Below are 15,718 nucleotides of genomic sequence, written 5' to 3'. Positions count from 1 at the left end.
CTTCGTAGGTACAGGGGCTTACGACTTCGACATATCTTTTTGGGAACACAATTCAACCCACCGCATTGTAACTGGTAAGTTCAAGTATAGCATTTATTCCCCTTTTTATGTGAAAATGCTAGAAATACTTCTTTTCAGCAAGGTTTCTGACCACATTAAGACTTACTACCTTCACTCCTTTTGGGTTAATTCTGGTATAAGTATTTAGCTTTCACCACGTTGGTCTCTTTTAAGACTATAATAGGGTTTAAAGTCAGAAAAAACATTTCGGCAAAAAGTAGAATAGCTGGAACTGTATAGGTAATTCCAGCCGCCACATGTCCTCGTGTCCAGAAAAAGACAGGTTCCATGGAATCAGTGCTCTGGCAAATTGTGTGGGTCTAGTAAGAATGAGGGGAAGCCAAGTGACGGTGGGAAAAAGTAAATTGTTCTTCATTAAAAGTGAAAAACTTGGCTGGGTGTAGTGGCCTAGCCTATAATCCCAGCACTTTGAGGGGGTCAGGGCGGGAGGATTACTTGAGGACAGGAAGGAGTTTGTTTGTTTGTTTGTTTGTTTGTGATGGAGTTTTGCTGGTCACCCAGGCTGGAGTGCATGGTGCAATCTCGGCTCACTGCAACCTCCGACTCCCAGGTTCAAGCAATTCTGCTGCCTCAGCCTCCTGAGTAGCTGGAATTATAGGTACCCACCACCACACTTGGCTAATTTTTTTGTATTTTCAGTCGAGTGGGTTTCACCATGTTGGCCAGGCTTGTCTCAGAGGCCAGATGACCTCAGGTAATCTGCCTGCCTTGGCCTCCCAAAGTGCTGGGATTATAGGCGTGAGCCACCGCACCCGGCCAGTATATAAGGAACTCTTACAATGCAATAATCAAAAGACAGATAACCCATTTGAAAAACAGGCAAAGGATTTGCACTGACATTTCCAGGAAGAATATGTACAAATGGCCAATAAGCACATGAAAATATGTTCATCATCATCATTAATCATTAGGAAATGCAAATTGAAACTAACATGAGACATCACTTCATATCTTGGGTGGCTAAAATGAAAGTGATAAGAACTGTTGGTGAGGATATGGAGAAATTGAAAACCTTATACATTGCTGTTGGAAATGGAAAATAGAAAACAATTTGGCAGTTCCTCAAAATTTTAAATATAGAATTACCATGTGACCTAGCATTTCCACTCCTAGGTGTATACCTGAGAGAAATGGAATTTGTATCTCCACGAAAAATTTAAATGTTTATAGTAGCATAATTTATAATAGGCAAAAATTGGAAACGACCAAATCACCATCAACAATGGGGTAAACCAAATATGGTATATTCATACAATGGAATATTACTCAACAATACAGAGGAGTAAACCTTGAAAACCTTACGCTAAGTCAAAGAAGCCAGTCACAATAGGCCACATACTGCATGATTTCATTTACATGAAATGTCTAGAACAGGCAAATGCATAGACAAAGGAGCAGCTCAGTGGTTGCTTGGGTCTGTTGGAGGTGGGAGGCTGAGATGAAGTGGCATGGAAAACGAAGGAGGGAGTGACTGCTAATGGGTACAGGTGTTTTCTTTCTGATGATGGAAATATTCTTCATTTAATTGTGGTACCAGTGACACAGCTCTGAATATATTAAAAACCATTGAATTGTGTTTGGTAAATAGGTGAAATTGGTATGTGAATTTATATCAAGCAGTTTTTAAAAAAATGAGGGGAAAGAGACTGAAAATATAGTTTATGGCCACACTATCTTAAGCTTGTGGCTAGTGGCAGCCATACTGGACTACACAGGAGAGCATTTAGGAATCTCTAGTGCTCTTCAGTCCTCATTCAGTGACTAAATGAAGCAGCATGTACAAGCGTCTGGCAAGGCTTCTCATGGTGCTTAGTGAAGTTTAACTTGAATACTAAGTAAAGTCCTATTTTACAAAGGTGCTTTGATCACATATTTTTCTGTCTTAAGTTTTATTCTAAATTCTAAGTTTATGAACTTGTTTGTTTGGTTTTACCTTGAGCCAGAGGGTCTCTTCCTTTTTGAAGTCTAGGACTGTATTCTTGCTTATTCAAAATTGGCTTGAAATAACCTTACAGGCTTAGAGTTGGGAAAAAGGGGTCTTCATGCTCGGGTGACTTCAGGTTGGGTTCATTTGGCCTACATGAGAGTGTGAGTCAAAGATCCATCCATGTAGACCAAGACCCTTAGGGGTTTAAAGGCTTACGTGGGCCCTTCAAAGGCCTTCATTTAGGCATTGGATCTGCAGCTGGGAGCACATCAGGCAGTCCTCTAGAGGAGAAGGGTGAAGGCCTCGGAGTGTTTGTTTTGTGGTGTTAGATCTCATGTTTCATTTTGACCATTCATGGAACTAGATTGTGTGCTTGGAGAACTTTGTGCTATTACTTTCACAGAACAAACTCATACTTTTTTGTAGCTCTTTGTAGCATATAAGTGAGAAGTGAGTGTGAGTACACACTTTTTTTTTTGAGATGGAGTCTCACTCTGTTGCCCAGGCTGGAGTGCGGTGGCGCAATCTTAGCTCACTGCCACCTCTGCCTCCTGGGTTCAAGCGATTCTCCTGCTTCAGCCTCCCTGAGTAGCTGGGATTATAGGTGCAAACCACCACACCTGGCTAATTTTTTTTTTTGTATTTTTAGTAGAGATGGGGTTTCATCATGTTGGCCAGGCTGGTTTTGAACTCTTGACCTCAGGTGATCTACCCACCTTGGCTCCCCAAAGTGCTGGGATTACAGGCATGAGCTACCACACCCGGCCCATAAAGATTCTTATAATTAACTTTCCAGTATATGTTGCTAAGATGTTTTGATGTAATATTAACATTATATTTTTTATTGAATAATTCTACTAAAAAGGTATTCAGTATTTTACATCATTTAAATTATTAGATTTTTAAAATCTTACAGAAAATTTTTGACAAAAGAAGTAATTTTAAAATAGTTTTCCCTGTTTTTATTTACAATATAGGTTATGATATGATTATGATTCAGGCCTATTCATATTCACAATTTTATTTTATTTTATTATTATTTTTTTTTGAGACGGAGTTTCGCTCTTGTTACCCAGGCTGGAGTGCAATGGCGCGATCTCGGCTCACCGCAACCTCTGCCTCCTGGGTTCAGGCAATTCTCCTGCCTCAGCCTCCTGAGTAGGTGGGATTACAGGCACGTGCCACCATGCCCAGCTAATTTTTGTATTTTTAGTAGAGATGGGATTTCGCCATGTTGACCAGGATGGTCTCGGTCTCTTGACTTCGTGATCCACCTGCCTCGGCCTCCCATAGTGCTGGGATTATAGGTGTGAGCCACTGTGCCCGGCCCACAATTGTATAATGATGAAAACATTTCAGTATAGTGCCATGAGGGATTGCATCACCAACAGAGCTAGAGAAATAATGTAAAACACAATTACATGTAAATAGAAAATGAAAAAATAGATAAATGATGAAAACTTTAAAAAATATCTTTGGAGTATTCCAACTAGGAGGCTGAAGCACCGAGTAGGAATGACGCCCTGCGGTCTAGGTCCTGGGTAATGCTGGTGAAAGGAGGGGACTGGTAAGGAAGATCATGAAGGAAAACAGCGTGCTTAGTGACCGAGGAAGATGAGACAAAGGATCTGAGAGAATGACAGCTGTGGTGCGATCCGCTGACTTTTATACAAGAGGAGAGGGCAGCTGTCTAGAGCGGTTAAGTCAGTTAGTCTGAGGTCGTCCTTTCTAGTCTACTGTTGTGTCCCATTGCTGCAGGTTGGTGAGATCAAGTCTGGGGTACTGAAGAAAAAGCCCTAGCACAGGAATTGGGGGGCCTTGGTTCAAGTTCTCTTGTGCTGTTAGCTTCCTGATGGAATCCACACAAGTCATTTTATTTCTCCACGACTCAGTTGTTTTCGTCTTTAGATTGGGTGCTCTAGATAATCGTAAAGCGTCCTCAGTGGAGATACTGAAGGAATCAGGGGTTACATAGGGGTTTGGTCTTGGGCATCCTGGATTTGGGGCAAGAGCGGGACCGGAAAGTCTTCATTTGGTATTTCTAAGCTGGGATTCGTGCTGTGGAGAGAGAACAATGCTGAAGAGAAATATTTGGAAGTTTACCATTATAGAGACCGTATTTAATAGCCTTCCATTTCTGCTGATTCCAAGGCAGATTTCAGCAAACCTGATGCTACCGCATTATTAGAGCAGAACAATGTTTTAACAGTCCGAAGTGGCTTCCGCTAACTCTTTATCCCATCTGCTTCTCCCCATTAAAGTTCATGTGTAGGTGCTTTCAATTTTAAATACTTTGGTTATAATTTAAGTACAGATACTTTTTTTTTTTTTTTTAAGAAAAAAGAACAAATTTAGCATTCCTCGTTGTCCCTTTTCTTTTACCTCAGTGTGTAGTAACTTATTGGGTGTTCCAGGAAGTAGTTCTCGTACTTCTGTGATTTTGGAGTTTTGATGTATGGCTGGCAAATAGCAGGTAATTTATACAATGGCTCTACATAGCCGCATTAAAAGAAAGAAAAAGTAGCGACGTCATTGTTTCTCAGATTGGCCTTCCCTTTAATTTGCTTCAGATAAGAACGTCTTCCCCCTCCCATAAACGTCATTAAAGAAGGCTAAATTTTTAGCATTAAAAAATCTCCCCAAAATGTAATTGTTGAGTCACTTTTGGAGATCCTTGCATTTTGGAGGTAGTGTGGTCTAGTGAAAAGACCGTCAGGCAATGAACCAGAGAAAAGCCTCAGTGGGTATGTTGTAAATGATTTTGCTTCCGAGTGTTCTTTCTCCTCATTGCTGCGTTCTTTTTTATAAGTGGGAAGCTGCAGAAGTTTAAAAGAAGAATGAGCAGATGGACGACGATCCTAGGAATGTTTAGTATTCAACATAGAGATGGGAACGTTATTTGCGAATGTAGTATATATTAATACACATACACAGTATAAATACAGTTTTGTTGTTCCATATAAAGATGTTTCCGGCAAGTCTTTTTTTTTTGTGACAGGGTTTGGCTTTGTCACCCACACTGAAGTGCAGTGGTGCAGTCACGGCTCACTGCAGCCTTGACTCCTGGGTTCAAGCGATCCTCCCACCTCAGCTTCCCAAGTAGCTGGGATGACAGGCGCACACCACTCCATCCAGCTAATTTTTGTATATTTTGTAGACATGGGGTTTCATCACGTTGCCCAGGCCGGTCTCAAACTCCTGGGCTGAATCTATCCGCCTGCCTCGGCCTCTCAAAGGCGGCAGGCCTGAGCCACCGCACCTGTCTTGGCAAGTCTTTTTGAATCATAATTGATGTTGATGTAAGAAATGATACACAATTGTGAAAACACTTTGAGGATTTAAAGAAACAATGTCATGTAACAGATTAGAGATTAGCTGATTATGTACCCTCTGAAACCTTAAGGAATTAACCACGTCTCATTCCATCCCTGCTGCTTTAATAAAATACTGCACACTGGGTACTTGTTATACAGAAGAGAAATTTATTTTTTACTTATTTTGGAGTTTGGGGATCTAGGATCAAGGCTGTGGCATTCCGTGGCTGGTGAGCGCTGCTCTCTGGTTCTAAAATGGCACCTTCTTGTTGCGTCTTCTGGAGGGAACAAAAGCTTGCTGAGTCCTCACGTGATGGAAGGACCTAAGGGCCCCGCTGGTTCTCTCAGCCCTTTTATGAGGCACCAACTTCCTTTCCTCCTGGCCTCATCGTCTCCTATAGGCACCACTGAATAACACCGTGGGGAATAAATTTCAACATGAATTTTGGAGGGGACACAGACATTCAAACCACAGTACCAGCTAACTTTGTATTGTCTTTTTTCAGGATGACATAAGACAACCTGTACAGTTCTTTACTTTATGTATTTAGGAAAGTGTAAGGCTTTTGAGGCTTCAACACACTCCAGAAAATCCACCGAAAACTCTACATGTTTCAGGTTCACAGTTGATTAGTTTGTCTTAGAGAAACATTACTCTCTCTCCTTAATTTGATTTTTTTCTTGGTGGCCTTTTTCTTTTGGAATTTTGGTCTTTTAAATAAATTATGACTTTAAAAGTCTTTGGTGCCTCAGCTTGTTTAATTTTAATACAGTTAATTCTGAGGAAAATAAACGAAATCATTAAAAAAAACAAAAACCTTTTTTTTTTTTTGAGACCAGCTAAGTCAGGTCTTTGTCCTATGAGCAACAAAATTCCGTTAGGTATAATTAGAGGAAAAGCTCTTTCCAGAAAACACAAGTACTAAACAGTTTGAAAGAATTCGTCCCTGAAGTTTTACTTTGCTCACAAAATTTTCTTGCCTCTGCCCTTATCATTCAAACCGGGCCACATTTTGACTGAGGCCCAAAGCTCACCATTGATTACATCAACTGCTTGTTGGTCACGAACAAGGGGTTTTGGTTTGTCTAACCAGCCAATTTCAATGAGCTTTTTCCAGTTTTCATCCTTGACCTTAGAGCGGCATTTGACACTGCGGACCACCCAGTCGTCTTGAAATCCCACTCGCCCGGGCTGGCGCTCCCTGTCTTACTGTAGTTGTTTGTTGGTTTGTTTTTCTGCTTATTTTCCTTACTCCATTGAGCTTTTAAATGTTGGAGTTCCACAGGGTTTGTTTCTGACTGTTTTATACCTAATTATTTCATACCTGCCTAATACAGTTGCCATCAGCTACATGTTACTGTTTACATATAATTATAAGTAAGTATAAATTCAGTTCCCCAGTTACATCAGCCATATTTCAAGTACTCAGTAACCACACGTGGCTTCCATATTGGACGGTGCATTTTGTATTTCCATCGTTACAGAGGTTATGTTGGGTAGCACTGCCCTACTCTGATCCTTTCCCTTATCTTTATGCTGAAGACTGAAAATTTCTGTCTGCAGAGATTCTGTACCTTCCTCCTTAACCTCTGCCATCTCAACAGTTTTGTTTGGATATCTCAAAAGTGGCTCTAAGTGAAAATGTCCACACAAAGTGTCACATAGCTGGGCACCTTCTGCAATGTTTTGCCTCAGCGAATGGTATCACCATCTGTCTTAGTCAATTCAGGCTGCTGTCACAAAATGCCAATGACTGGGAGGCTTAAACAATGTTTATTTCTCACAGTCTAGAGGCTGGGAGGTCCAGGATCAATGTACTGGCAGATTTGGTGTCTGTTGAGGGCCCTCCTGCTGGTTTGCAGATGGCCTTCTTGCTATATCCTCATCTGGTGGGGTGGAGGGTGGAGAAGGAGAACTCTAGTCTCTTCCAGGAATAGGCCTCTAATTCCATCATGGGGCTTCTACCTTCATCTCATCTCGTCTAAATGTTTCAAAGTCCCTGCCTCCTAATACTGTCTTACTGGAAGTTAATGTTTCAACAGATGAATTTTCGAGGAACACATTCAGTCCATAACACCATCTATTCATACAAGTCACAAACCTGAGTCAACCTTGTTGGTTCCTTCTCCAGTGCATTATTATCATACAGATGGACCACCTACATACAACTCTGTTCTATTCCCTTTCTGAACACCACCAGTCACCCTCATGAACTATTATGGTAACTTCTTAAGTGATCTCCTGGCATGCACTTCTTTCCCTCTATGAACAAATGACATATTTTTTATACTGAAGTCGTAGTGATTTTTTTAAAAATACATAGCTTATCATGTCATCTTTGTGTTTGAAACTCGTCGTCGTCTTCCCATTTTTCTTATAATGAAGACTCCTTGATGCGATCCAAGGTCCTGCTTCCTCTGTCACTGGCTGTATGTTCAGCTTCATCTCCTGCCTTTCCACCCTGTCTCTGCACTCCGGCCACATGAACTTACTTCCTGAGCTCACCCTGATTTCTCCTGCCTTGTATTCTTTTCACATTTTGTTTCTTCTTCTTGAAGTGCTATTCTCCTCTCAATATCACTCTGTCTAGATTACTCTTCCTTATCCATTATAGTTTATATCTAATGTCTCTTTCCTCGCCGTTCAAAGCCCCCCCGTCTGGATCCTGGATAAACTGAGCTCTTGATTTCTGTTAGGACTCCTCATGGCCGTACATAATGAACTCAAACTCAGAGGGGGTTGGTCAGAAGTTCTGAAGGGCTAGACTTGCAACTAGTGTCTTGTAGGGGGCAATCTTGGGGACTGAGCCCCCCCCACTGTGGGATCTGGCACTGTCTCTAAGTGGAGAGCACCAGAAGTGAATTAGAGGACACCCAGCACTAGTTTGGTGTGTCAGGGGGAACCTCCACACGTTTGGTTGCAGAAGTCTTCGGTGTTGATTGTTGTGGTGTGAGAGCAAAGGAAAAATGCGGTTGGAGTTGGTGTTTCCTCTCAGTGCCCTTATAAAAGCGGCCTCGGACACTGCTTCGCACCTTCCGCCACGTGAGGATGCGGTAGGGGGACGCCGACTCTGCCAGCACCTTGCTCGTGGACTTCCAGCCTCCAGAGCTGCGAGGAGTAGATGTCCGCTGTTCATAAGCTGTGCAGTCTATGGTGTTCTGTTACAGCTGCCTGAGTGGACTAAGACCAGGTCTTGGGCTGTTTCCCTACCATTGCCCCAAGAGCTCTTGCGAGGGTTCTGCCTTGCCCAGTCCCTGAACCTCAAGCACTACCTCCTGCTGTCTCTTTCCTGCTGTCACCGCCTGGCCCCATCCATTCCCTGCCTGAAGGACTACAGGCTCGGGCATTTCTGTTGCACTTGTCATATAGTCTCATGAGTTTAACCAACTCTACTCGCCCTCTCCCCCAGGAGAACGTCAGTCCTCATAGACTCTAACACCTGCATTTTATACAAATAAAGCTCACGTCCAGAGATGTTAAACAACTTACCTGGTTTGAATAGAACTAGTTAGTAACACACAAATCCAGAACTTGAGCCCAAGTCTTCTGAGTTTTGTCCTGGACTCTCGAGAGCCATGCTCACAACAAACATCGTATGGGTCAGATCTGAGTTCCGGGCATATATCTCAAATCTGCTCAAGTCAGTGCCAATTTGGGAGTGGGATTCTGCTTGTAATTTTATATGTGGATTTAATTGCTATATTATTCCTTTAAAAATACATTGCAAGCTTGTTGGAGGGCCTTAAAGCAATGGGAATGCTAGGAGTTCCAGCACCAAGACATTGAAGGCAAGGCAGGGCCTGCGGTGGGCACAGCCTGGCCGGGCTGCACAGAGTCCGTGCGTCTCTGCAGTCTCCTCCATCATAAAGTGAGCGGTTCCGCCATCAACTCCTGTACGATTTCTGCGATTCCTCAAATATACTCTCCACTGAAGTGGAGTGACACGTTAGGCTGTGAAATCACAGGTGTTTAGTGTGGTAAGAGAATCCTATTTGTTCTTTTAAAAAAGGACATACCAGCCTCTGGTTGAAAAGTAAGGTAAATATTTTTTTCTAGTTCCTTAGCAACCGTTGAGGTGATTTCTAGATAATTTCGAAGAAGTTTGCGATGATTGGTAACTGCTGAGAATTGCTGCCAGCTTTGTGTTCAGGTCAAGTACCATTCCTCACCTCCAATCTTGACTGGTTCCTAAGTAAACAGATACCTATTTCTTGAACCCTTCTCTCAAGAGGATTTAGTAAAACTTCTGTTTACATATTTATATTTTAGAGACATGGTCTCAGTCTGTTGCTCAGAAAGGAATGTAGAGATGTGATCATAGCTCACTGCAGCCTCAACCTCCTGGGCTCAAGTGATTCTTCTGCCTCAGCCTCCTGAGTAGCTAGGACTACAGGTGCATGCCACCACGCCTAATTTTTAATTTTTTTTTTTTAATAGAGACAGAGTCTTGCTTTGTTGCCCAGGCTGGTATTCCAGGCATGAGCCACCACATTCAGCCTAAAACTTTTATTTGTCTGTACAAGAAAGATTCAAAGGCTGGTTAGTCTGTCAGTGTGCACAGTTGAGCAGTAGAGGACCAGCATTTTCTAGGGAAGAAGTCTATTCCACACCTCAGTTGCCTACATCCCACAAGAAGACCTGAGCATCCTGGGCAGAGGAGAGAAGAGAACCCATGTTGAGGAGTGAGGGAAGGGGTGGAAGGGTGTGGCCTTGTCCTCTGTTTGCTCTAACCTCCTTGTTAGAGCAGCAGATTATACCTCTGTATCAGCACTGCTAAATGGGGCCACGTGGAGGGTAGGAGGTGGCAGTTTTGTTCCCCAGGGGACATGTGACAGTAGTCTGGAGACATTTTTGGTTGTCATCTCTGGGGGAAGGGATGCTGCTGGCATCTAGTGGCAGAGGTCAGGGATGCTGGCAAACATCCTCCAACACAGAGGATAACCCCCGCAGCTAAGCACTATCCTGCCCAAAATGTCAGTAGTGCTGAGGGTGAGAAACCTTGCCCTATATTACCCATTAAATCCCTCAGTGAGGCCGCTGAGGGTGCTGCCATCATGATATGCCCTGGAACACGATAGCATGTTATGAGGGAAGGAAAGTATTCTACCGTTGGTGTTTTGTTTTGTTTTTACCCCTGAAAATCACAGCAGTGCCATTTTAATCCATTTGTACTATATCTGGGGTCATGGGTTTGGACTTTAAGTTACTTGGCTTTCTGCTGCCTTACTAGAAATAGCATCTAACAGTTGTCATTAAATATTGGTGTTTTTGTTTTACCTGTTTGGAAGCCACTTCACCTGTTTGGAAGAATTATATCATGGGCAGGGGATTTGTAGCAGAAAGCATTTCTGTGATGTTATTCGTAAGTCTGTTGTAATGTCTTTGTAACCTAATGCCTAATCTAAATGTCTTTTTCATCAAATGAACACAAATTAACCCATTTCCTTTTGCTCTGATCTCAGTAGAACCTAGACTGTCTAGGAGCACAAACAGTAAATATTTGAACTAATTGCTTTGGAATATTATAGGTTAATGCAAAAGTAATAGCGAGTTTCACCGTTACTTTTAACGGCAAAAAACGCGATTACTTTTGCACCAACCTAACATCGTTTGTGTAATTGTCTTGGCACTAAAGACCCACTGCCATCCCATGTTTCACTGGCCGCTTCTTTTTAAAGCTAGATTAAATGGTGTGTGATTAACCCAGTTTCTAACAATGCGCAGTGTTACTACTTAAGACTCTGTAGAGAAACAGCCACGTAACTCTGACATGAGCTGGGTCACGGGGTGTTGTCACACACCCGCTTGCCTATACTTTTCTCGACGTGAATATTTCTTGGATGAATGGGTTTTTAAGGCCACAAAGAAATGTATTCATCTGCATCACTGGATTTACAAGGATTTTTGCATGCCAGAAGCATGGGATGCATGAGCTTCACGTTATAGCCATTTACTTCTGAATGTGGCATTCGTTTTCTGAGGCAAAAATAAACAGAACTGTCTAAGTAACAAGCGGCTGTTGCATTTGTTAGCAACAAGCTTTGTGACCAGACAATGGCATTGTATTGTGCATTAGCAAACGGAACGCAGTTCTCCTGAGCAAGCCACATTCAAGCAGAACACCAGAATATTCTTTCCTGCCTTGCAGCTGGGTTTTCGGGAAGGTTTATTCTCTTCTTACTTCTCTTTAAAATTTTCTTCTAGGTTTTGTCCTTTTAGAAAGGCTTTTTAATCTCTCTTTGGGTGAAAAGAATATCGTGGTTGATAAATGGGTGTCAGTTTCCTCCTGTACCTCCCTCTCTTTATTATCATGTTTTAAAATTGAGGGTCTAGGTATGTTTTATAAATGAGGCAACTTTTGTCCCTGAATTTTTAGAGTAACTTAAATGTTATACACAAAATATAAAGTTTGAGGGTATTTATTTAAAAAGTAAAAATTTTCTTGGAAAATTAGGTCTTCCAAGCATGCATTTTCCTTAGGTATACCCACAAAACATCTTAGTTTGTAACAGACTAATTTTGGGACCAACTACATTTACCTTTATGATCCTACAAAGGAGTGTCTGAAATACTGTTTTCCCTGTTGAGATAAATGCTAAATTAGTGAGTTCTTTGGGCAGGGCCTGTCTGTTGGCCAAGCGTAACACAAGTTCAGAAATCATTAACTGAAGTTAATGAAAATGGGATGGAAAGATGGCCGATAATACCTGACAGATCATCTTGAACAAGGTCATGTATTGACCTGAGGCCTGCCTGTGGCCTTTGTGTGAAGTACTTGAAAAGCTACTTCTAATAAAAATGTTTTATGGTACTGTGTCTTAGTTTTTTCAGTTAGTATGTGCAGCCTCCCGAGTACTGTGTTATGCATTTGCACATTTGACTAAGTGGGACTTGAGAGAGGCCATGACCATCCTAGGGAACCAGATGGAGGTCTGGGGTGTCCAAAACATTACTTAGCCTGCACTCAGGGGAACCAAGAGAAACAAGACAAATGCTCTTTTCTCATTGGTAGTTCCAAATCTAAGCCGGGTGTGGGCTGACTCCAGAGAGTGTGCCCAGATAGGTAGTTACCATGCCTAGAGAGGAACACTGTGTTTCTCTAGCAGTCCTCTGGGCCCTGAGCGTTCCTGACAGTCCTGCTGAACACATCTGCTTTGCACGAGAGATTCCACACTTGCCCCCTTTCCTCAGGCCTCTGATCACTCAGTCTTCCCTCCTCACTCTGTACAGACGACCTTGCTCTCTACTTGGACAGAACTGAATCCATATGAACAAACTGCTCTGGCTTCCAGCCACGTCTGCAAACTGCCTCAGATCCAGCATCTGCCTTCTCTGCCTCCCATGTTACTACAGTGGAGGAGGTGGCCTTTTTCCAAAGCTGATCTCCAATCTCTCCACCTGTGTCCTGGATTCCATTCCTGTCTGTCACCTTTCTCGACTTTTGTTTATTTATTTATTTCGCTCTGCTGCTCAAGCTGGAGTATAAGATCATCATTTGGTGCAGCCTCAAATTCCCAGGCTCAAGTGAACCTCCCTCCCCAGCCTCCTAGTATCTGGGACTACAGGCACACACTGTCACAGCTGGCCAAGTTTTTTAAAAACTTTTTGTAGAGATGGGGTCTTGTTATGTTGCCCAGGCTGGTCCCAAGCACTTGCCCTGAAGTGACCCTGCTGCCTCAGCCTCCCAAAGTGCTGGTATTACAGGTGTGAGACACCATGCCTGGCCACACCTCTCTACTTTTAACTGACTTCTTCTCATCAGCATTAGAACCAGCTGAATTCTCTCCCATTTAAAACAGAACAAAAACATGCCTTCCCTCACCTCAGCCCTTGCCTTCAGGTGTATATACACAGCCAGCCATTCTCTACAAGGTGTAATGCTCAATGTTTAGTTTTTTTTTTTTTTTGAGATAGAGTCTGTCTCTGCTGCCCAGGCTAGAGTGCAGTGGCATGATCTTGGCTCACTGCAACCTCCACTTCCTAGGTTCAAGCGATTCCCCTACCTCAGCCTACGGAGTAGCTGGGACTACAGGTGCCTGCCACCATATGTGGCTATTTTTTGTATTTTTAGTAGAGACAGGGTTTCATAGTATTGGCCAGGCTGGTCTCAAGAACTCCTGACCTGGTAATTCACCCTCCTCGGCCTCCCAAAGTGCTGGGATTACAGGCATGAGCTACCACACCCGACCATGTTTATGAGTTTTTAAAATTAATTTTGTATGAGTTTTTTGCTTTTGTTTTAAATGATATATCAACTTAAGGAAACAAACCACTGTTACTGGTTTTAAATAAGAAAAATTTGCTTGAGGTGGCATAACTTGTAAGTAACGGAGCCAGGTTCTAACCTAACTCTGATTGTAGACTCTCCTGAAAACTCTCCACCGGATTTGACCTGGGAGTCACTAGTGATTTTGAGAGCAGCAGATTTGGTGGTGGGATGGTTAGAAGCCAGATAGGAGTCCTTGGCGAGTAGGATTTGAGGATGCTCTCATCCTGTTTTCCTTCTCAGCCCCAGATTCTAGAAAGAACACAATACCTGATACATATTAGCAAAATGTAGCATTTGAAAATTCTGTGATCCATTCGCCTGGTTTAATGAGTGTCTTCTGTGCTGCCAGCCACTGTAGGTGCTGGGGATGTAGCAGTGTATAAAGAGATAAACCCTTGTTTTTATGAGGATGCGTTCACGACCTCCCTTGTCAGTGTCTCTTCCCTTTTACTCTTAAGGGTAAGGTTTACCTCACTTGTGTCTGGGATTGTTTGTTTCCTCCTGAGTTGTCTCACACACTCCCATTGTCATTTACTGTCCCAGAGCTGAACGTTTCTGAAATGCAGACTTTCTCCTCTTAGGTAGCTCGGAAGGCTGTAGACTTGTTTTGTCTGTTTTGTCTTTTACTGGCTAACAAACTACCCTAAAACATAGTGTCTCTAACAACAGTCATTTATTTTGCTCATGAAGCTGCAGTCTGGGCAGGGTTTGGGAGTAATGACTCTTCTCTGTGTCACGTGACATCAGTTGGAGTGGCTTGACTGGGGCAGGACAGTTTACTTTCAGGATGGTGTTCTCACACGGTGCCTTGTTGGCGCTGCTGAATATGGGCTTGAGATCTCAGCCAGAGATGTGCTCTGGGGAGCGAGCCATGATTCCTCTCCATATAGATCTCTGCAAGGATTGATGGTTTAGGCTTCCTCAAAGCATGGAAGCCTCGGGGCAGGTGGGCCACTTACGTGGTGACCCAGAGCTCCAAGTCCTTGGTCTTTTACGACCTAGGCTTGGAAGTCATAGCATCACTTCGTCATAATCATAAGGCCAACCAGATTCAAGAAAAGGAAACACGCATTCTCCTTTCCAGAGGGAGGTTGTCAGAGGGGCATTGTAAAAAGATCACGTGACATGGAAGACATTGCAGCCATTTTTGGAAAATACCATCTGCCACATTGTCCAGAGTTGAGTTAGCATCTTCCATGAACCTGCTTTTTCTCCATAGTTTTTTAATCCCCTCCTAGGCCAATTCTATAGTAATTGGCCCCACCATCCCCTTGGCTGCTCACGTTGGAAACCTGGGAGCCATATTTCATAGCTTTTTGTTCCTCAGCAACCTGCCCTCTACCCTGCCCAGCCAGTCTCTGGGTCCTGAAACCCTCTGGTCCTCTCCACTGGCCTGCCGTAACCCTGGTGTAGGCAATCATTATCTCCCTCCTCAGTTGTACTGCAGTGGTCTTCCAGCTGGTCCTCCTTCTAGCATTTGTCCTTCTTCCAACCTATATTTTATCCTGCTTCCTATGTAATCATTAAAGATACAAATCCATTTATGGCACACTCCTGCTTAAAACCCATTAAAAGTGTTCCAGTACTCTTGGGCTAGAGATCAGAGTCCTTTCTCTGGCCTGAAAGGCTGTGCACCTTGTGGCTCCTGCCAGCGTCAGAGTTCCTTTGGATCTTCTAGCTCTTTCTGCACCTGCTCCAACAGCCGTCCTTCAGTTCCCCGAAAGCTCTGTTCTCCTTCCTGCCTGTTTCTCACTTTCACACTAGCTATACTTTCTGCCATACTCGTTATTCATGTTGGTTTGAATATCATTTCCTCAAAGAAGCCTGAGTTTGAATCTCCTGCTAAACAGTTGAGTGGTGTCTGCACATTTTCGTTACAGCCCGTGTTATAGGTGCTTGTGCTCTTTTTGGATTTCTTACTTGCTAGACTGTAAAAGGTCTATGAGGGCCAACAATTGGTCTTCAGTCTGAAACGCCTAGCCAGTGTCTTGACACATAACTAGCACTCAGTACATGCCTATGAGTAAGTATGTGTATGTACACATTCATATAAAGATTTTAAAAAATACCCAGATTTGTGAGTGCATTTGTACAGAGGTTTTTTTTTTTTTTTTCAATGTTTTACC

General features: G+C 42.9%; 1 protein-coding gene across 8 annotated transcripts in view; it reads left to right on the top strand.

The window, feature by feature from the left end:
• The window catches only part of SNX25 (sorting nexin 25), a 159,190-nt gene that overhangs the window by 97,080 nt on the left and 46,392 nt on the right, over positions 1-15,718 (top strand). The gene's annotated exons all lie outside the window — the stretch shown is intronic.

Source organism: Callithrix jacchus, chromosome 3 (genome assembly GCF_049354715.1).
Source record: "Callithrix jacchus isolate 240 chromosome 3, calJac240_pri, whole genome shotgun sequence".
Lineage (NCBI taxonomy): Eukaryota > Metazoa > Chordata > Mammalia > Primates > Cebidae > Callithrix > Callithrix jacchus.
This window is presented reverse-complemented; position numbering and strand designations above follow the sequence as displayed.